The sequence below is a fragment of the Diospyros lotus genome, chromosome 15, assembly GCF_014633365.1.
Source record: "Diospyros lotus cultivar Yz01 chromosome 15, ASM1463336v1, whole genome shotgun sequence".
Classification (NCBI taxonomy): domain Eukaryota; kingdom Viridiplantae; phylum Streptophyta; class Magnoliopsida; order Ericales; family Ebenaceae; genus Diospyros; species Diospyros lotus.
The window spans coordinates 19824248-19831838 of NC_068352.1; positions in this window are offsets into that span (position 1 = coordinate 19824248).

Here is a 7591-nt window from a genome sequence, read left to right on the forward strand (position 1 = left end):
TTTGGACTTTGTCCCTAGAATATTCAAACGTTCTAGGTGAAAATAGTGGCGCCAAGGGAAAGAATATCATCGAGATGTAGCTGCTATGTTTAGTTTTCGTAGCGATGTTCAGAGGTTATGTAATATTTTGATATTTTCATGTGAAACATCGATTCGGTTATTATCTGTAAAAGGAAATTGTCAGTTATATATCATTGAGGTTTCGATCTTGCTTCCGTTGATGTGATTGATAATACCTGTCTTAGTCTATTAATTTTAAATTTTGATATGCTAAGAAGGTATAAATGGGATTGTCAGGAAATAATTATAATGAGGGTATGTATATCGGGAAACTTATGTCATGTGTATGATGTTGAAAAAAAAAAAAAAATGTTCCCGAAATCTCGAGGTAATGCACGTTGTGGGAAAACGGGGCGTTACATATGCATTTTTGCCCAAATGCCCCAAATTGCGTGTTTTTGGTCTCAAACCTTCGCGAAACTCTTGATTTTGTCGAATATCTCTTATTTGGGAAATTTTACCTTCATTTTCTTGCTTTGACATAGACCCTCACCTTTCATTTATGTTTTGGATATTGCACTTTGCCCCGAAACTATGGTAAATTTCATTTTGACCCCTTAGTCTCTTAAAATACCCTTGATATTAAATACTGGGTATTACAAGCATAACCCAAGTTAGATATTGAATCATCTAAGTAAGGGATTCATAATAAACATGATTTGAGCATGAATGCAAAATGCAATAATAACATCATCTCTTCACCTTCCTTTAGTTACCAGGAAGAAACCCTTTACTATCACCATTTCCCAACCTCCCTTCCGAGGCCGGGACATTCATTACCATTTTCCAACCTTCTTTCCAAGGCAAAAACATTCATCAAGATCCATGTTGGAATAGCATTCCAACCATCATTTCACCACCTCTCTTCCAAGGCAATCTCTCTCCCAACGTTGGGATGTAATATAACATCCCTGATAGACTATCGATTTTTCGTGTCACCAAATAAACATACAATGCATAACAAAGAAACTTCACTAATGACTATATGCATTTCTCATCAACATAACATGTGTATGCAATTTTCATGGTGCACAGCATGACAAGATATGACAATATGATAAAACCACTTACATAAAATCGAGTTTTGGGTTGAATCACTTACCTAGAACATATCTCAGAATATTTTGATTCTCATGCCAGACTTCTAATGTATTAAATTCGGAAGCTCAACGTACCCTGGCCATCATATTTATTCAAGAATATCAATATTCTATTTTTTCTAATTTTCCTAAAATTTTTCTCTATTTCTTCCTATTTTTCCTCAATAATTCCACACTAAATAATTGCTTAAACATTTTTCCAATTTTTCCACCACCATAATTCATAAAATAATTTCTGAGAAAAATCAGTCATATTGACTTAGCCTCTCAGGCTTCCTCAGTATACTTGCCCTGACATCGAAACGCGTATCCGGATAATTTTCTAGTTTCGAGCATGCTTCTCTAGCCCCAAATTAATTTTTTCAATTTCTAGAATTTTTCGGAAGCTTTTCCTATTTTTCTCCTTTATTTTCCTTTTTTCAAATTTTTCTTATTTCCTTTTTCTTTATTTTATTTTATTTTATTTTTATTTTTCTTTTTATTTCTTTTCTTCTTCCTCCTTTTTCTTCACGCACGACAGTCGCTTCTACACACAGCTGTCACCAGCCACCACTGTAGCTCACTCCGCCATCGCTGATAAGGGTGAGCAAACGTTTGGTTAAACTAAACTAACTGAATAGAATGGAAAACCCCTTTGGCGAACCAAACATGCCACACCCTCTTGCACGAACCGAATTGGCCACCCCCCTCACGCGGGCGCGACGCCCCATGGGCCATGTCTATACTTCTCTTCGTTCTTCTCTCTCTCTATCTTTCTCTCGGCATTTCATCTTTTCTTCTCTTCGAGTTTGAGTCTTCACAGATCTGGCCGGTGGCACTGCCTTATGTCTTCGTCCCTTCTCTCTCCCTCCACCATCCCTTGTCATTGCCGATGGCGAAGACGAAGGCTCTTCGATGCTTCGTAGATCAAGCACTAGCCGAAGGTTCTTCGTCTTCATCTCTTCTCTCTCCCTCCACCATCCGTCATCATCACCGATGGCAAAGAAGAAGACAAAGGCCAGAGACGAAGACAAAAATGACTCCGATGTTTTTTTGATAAGTTTTTCTGCTACTTCTCTTTTACATTGAAAGTTTAAAATCTAGATCTACTAAAATCCAATCATTAGATGCTTTTAATTTTTGGGTATGTGGGTCACCGTGGTTGGGAGAATTCGATGATCGGTTCTGATAATCAGAATCATCAGCCAGCTAGGTGGCCCACAACAACAGCAAGGCCGGTCTCTTGGTTATTTTATGTTCCAGTTCGATTTTTGGTTTAGTTTGATTAACACAGTTTAGGTTTCAGTTAGTTCAATTTGTTAGGGTTAGTTGGTCAGTTCGGTTCGGTTCGGTTATAACTGATTGTACACCCTTAGCCCCCGACGGACACGCAATCGCTGACCACTCGTCTTCGCCGTGAGCCACCACCATTGGGTTCCTCATGCGCAAGTACCTGCGCACATAGCACCTTTGGCCATAGCTGCCTAACCTCCGCCTGCCACCATCGCAGCTAAGCTCGCAACACTATTGCTGCATTCGGCCACTTCTACTGCTAGCGTTGCAACTAGCCACCGACTACCACTTCAAGCCACTACTTCTAGTTGCTGCTTCAAGACGTCGTCGCTGCCTCTGGCCAGCCATCGACCACCCCAAGATCGGCTATCTGTTTCTTTCAACGCATCAGCCCAAGCGCTATGCTTCTCTCTTCCTCTCTTCTTTGATTTCTACTTCAAATGCCCACCCATATATACATATACGAGTCTTGGGCACCAAGCATAACCCATTGTATTACATATATATTATTTAATTCACCCACAGACTTTGGCTAGGCATATATATATATAATTAGATATTATATTATAACTGTATAATATATTATATATATCCTAGAAAATTATTCATTTAATTCTCAAATTTCTTCATCATTTCACTTGGGTATTTTCTCTAATTGCAATTACACCCACAAACATTTAATTAGTTCTCACATGACCTTTATTTCATCCCAAAACCACTTTACGGTTGATCCTTACATAAAACCAGATTCCCCTCAGGTTTCCGTTAGCTTTCCAAAAATCCCTTACTATCATTCAATTTTTCGAGTTGTATTTTAGCTGTATCAAAAATTGTCTCCATTTTAATTTCTTTCAACGTCATAAATCTCGTCTCAAGACGCTCATCAATATCATGTCCTTCTAAGTATCTGAGTCCTGGGGTACTCCTTTCAGTGGACTCGGCTTATTACACTGACTTCTAGTTCCCTAAACTACTTCATAGTAACTTGAAAAATTCTAAAATTACTTTATTTTATTTTTGGGTGTTACACATCTCTCACTACAAAAAATCAATGTTTCAGCAATGAAAAATTTCGTCACTAAAATATCAAAATCCGTCGCTAAATTTTTTTGTGATGGATTTAGTAACGGATACCTTTCCGTCGCTAAAAAAGGTGTCGCTGAAATTTAGCGACGGGGTTGTACCCGTCGCTGAATTCAGCAATGGAATTGTTTCTGTAGCTGATTAGTGATAGAATTAGAGACGGAAACAATTCTGTCGCTAAATTCAACACATGCCCCAAAATTCAATGCGCACCAACCCCCGTCCTCCCTTCATGCACACCACGTGGCTACAGAATTCGAACCCCCAACCTCTCATGACCAAGTTTCGTGTGCGAGCCAGTCGATTTGGAAGCCTCTTTGTTTATTGATGTGTATAAAATATATTTATAGTATTCTTTTTCAAACTTTTCAGAATTATATTTACACTTCAAAATTTCTCAAACTTATTTAATGATATTAATTTTAATATTAATGTTAGTAGAGGAAAATGAATATTAATTTTAATTTTATATTGTTATTAATTTTAATTTTATATCGTTAGTTTATAAATTATTATACTAGCAATGAAAATTTATGTTCTTATTTTGATTTTAATTTGTAATATGTTTAAAAAATTATTAGTTTAATTTTTACTAATATTAATTGTTGTTGCCAAAAATACAACAATTAAATTTTATGATGTAGGGTCTGCTCAAGCTTGGTGTCAGGTGAAGTGAGGTTGCCGTGAGAAAAGTTGTCGCAAGGGTGTTTGCCACAAGAACCTGTCTCGCCACAAGGATATTTCCTCAACCTCCTTTGCCTTAAGACTCTTGCTGCAAGGATTTTATCTTCGCCACAAGGTCTTACTGCAACGATTTAACTTCGCCACAAGGTCAAGCCGCAAGGATTTGACTCCACTATAAGGATTTACCTTCGCTCCAAGGTCTCGTCGCAAGGATTTGACTTCGCCACAAGGATTAACCTTGGCCACAAGGACTTGACTCCGCCACAAGGATTTACCTTCACCACAAGGTCTCGCCGCGCCACAAGGATTTACATCCACCACAAGATCTTGCCGCAAGGATTTATCTTTGCCACAAAGTCTAGTCGCAAGGATTTACCTTTGCCACAAAGTCTCGCCGCAAGGATTTGACTCTGCCACAAAGATTTACCCTTGCCACAAGGATTTTACTTCGCAACAAGGATTAACCTTCACTACAAGGTCTCACCATAAGGATTTGACTCTGCCACAAGGATTTACCTTTGCCATAAGGTCTCGTCGCAAGGATTTTACTTCGCCACAAGGATTTACCTTCGCCATAAGGTCTTATCACAAGGATTTAACTTCGCCACAGGTCTCGCCGCAAGGATTTGGCCCTGATGATACTCAAAAATGGGCTAGAAGGCTCACGGGAATTCTCGCTTGTGACGACCCTCCGATGCCTAAGTCATTATCATATTCAAATAACTATTCACAAAAATAGTGAAAAAATGCAGTCAAGGTGTCAAAATTTTACTAAAATCGAATGTCTTTTTCAATGTCCTATAGCTGGGTATTTATAAGGTGCAATTCTCAAGGATGCATGGTACTGACACGTGTCGCTTGTTGAATGAAACATGTCCGACGTGTGTGGTTGCAATCAAGTCTTTGCCACAAGGCCGCCACCACAAGGCTTGTAGCAAGGCTGCTACGGCAAAGGGCACACTGTCACAAGGCCCTTACGGCACACTGCTGCAAGGCTTTTTATTTTTTCTTTAAAAATTCTCATTTGTCTTACTCCTGATTTTCTAGTTATAACAATTTCCCCCCACTCTTATGTTTTGTCTTTAAACAAAATTGAAGAGTAAAATATCAACCAAGGAGTCGGGTCTAGCTTGGGAGCATAGTACCAGACTCAATCAAGGGATCCGAGTGAGCCTAAAGGCATAGGATTCGGTGCATTCGATGATTTCGGGACAGATCATAGCCCACTGGCTATTATGTCATCCACGTTCGTCTTTCAGGGTTGGTCTACCTCAGAGAATCTGGATTTGGCTAGTGGTCTAGCACGGGATGCCTACCAAACATCCGAGTTTGCTGGGAGACCTAAGCGCTAGATCAACCAAGGAGTTGTTAGTGTAGGTGCTCTAGACCCAATCAGATTGGGTATGTTGTACATTGACAATTGTAATCATGTTTATTATTTGAATAAGGAGTTGTTCAAATTCACAAGAAGTCATTCTATTAGTTTCTTGTTATTATTGTAATAACCGAATGAAACTAGATAGAAGTCCATATGATGTGTACTGTGATTAATCTATAAAGATGTGAGATGATGCATCACAGTTACCAGACATCATTAAACGTCCCAAGTCATAGCAATGTCAATAATGGACATTGACAATTGCGGTAAGACTTGTATGTGCTATGTTTTTGCTATGTGATAGCAATGGGGGTCTCACACCCATAGGCATGGGGATGCCTAGACAAGTACATAGGTGACCAATGTTAGAGAACGTGTCACTGGACATGACTCGCCATGAGAATCCATTTTGGTTATATGTTGATGAAATTCTCATACGAGATGGGTGTAACTAATCCTTGGACCTGAGGTTATCACGGTCATCTCATAAGAAGACCGATATGCTTTGACATCGTTTCGATGGGCCTAGATAAAGGCTGCACGTGGGCGATCGTTGAGCATATCGTGAGGCTTATGGAGATGGGTGCGTAGCCAAGATGGGACTCATCTATCCCTTGATAGAGGATGATGTATCTAAGGCGCCTTCGATGGATTTTCACTTTAAATCCATGGCCATGGTGAAAGAGATCAATAAGGAGTTATTGATTTACTTTCTAATTAAGTGAAGATATCCGAAAGACCGAAGAAAACTCATGTGATCGTTATCAAGTAACACATCGCCATACTTGAGATCACATAAGATACATTGACGAGAGGATCGAATTACATGGTAACCATGCTCGTGAAAGGTTATTTGTGGATTATGAATCCTTCTGAATAATTGGGTAGGCATGATGCCTTGCTAGAGGCCAATCTTGTCTTATGTGTTTGTACCGACACATTGCCAACATATTCGGAAGCCTAATGAGTCATACGCAATAGGCACGGTACCTGGCTTAAACCAAGAAAGTGGACGTATGGTTAAGTGGGACACTTCGGCAAGAAGTTGTGTCGTCGTAGGTTCTCACAGAAAAGAACAAATAGACGTAATGACGTCGATATGACGAGGAGTCGTCATAATGGAAAGAGTTTCCTAAAAATGGCAATTGAATAAATTAGGAAAGAGTTTCTAATTTAATAATTTTCTATTTGTTGGAGTGGCAAATAGGAAATAAAATATTTTTTGGGCTTAAGTTAATATTTGGACTAAATTAGATTTGGGCCAAATATTAAATTCAATAATATATTTGGACCAAATTGGATTTGGGTCAAATATTAAAATAAATATTATATTTGGACTAAATTAGATTTGGGCCAAATATTAAATATTATATTTGGACCAAATTAGATTTGGACTAAATATTAAATATTATATTTGGGCTTGAATTAGATTTGGGCCAAAATATTTTATTTAAACCCATAAAAGGATTTGGGCCATTTAATTATATTTCTAGTTGGACTAGAATAAGCCCACTTAATATTCTAATTAAATTAGAATTAATGGGCTAGCCCAATCCATTAGGGTTTTAGAAACCCTAGGATATTTCACTATAAATATCCCTTTATGGGTTGCCCAAAGTGTAGCAATTTTTGGTGTCGTTTTTCAAGAGTTGAAAAACGTATTGCCGTTCACTCTTCCCGTTTCTTTTCGCATCGATTTGAAACGTGGGCGTTCTTTTACCGTCCATACACAAGCCGCACAAAGGAGAAGGAGCTAGCAATCCTATTCCGCTCTCCTTGCCAACGGACGCATGCCGCGTATCACGAGTTAGAGGCCAGATGCTTGGACGGCTTGAATCCGCGAACGACTCGATAATCTAAAGGTTAGATTTATTTATTTGTATGTGAATGATTTGATTTCAACGTTGATCCAATTGCCGGGATCGGGATAAGTTCAAAATTTTGAACTACGTTGTTTGCCCCGTAGCGATCATTGTTTACTTTCAGGAGTTGGGTATAGCCAAAAAGGTATAGC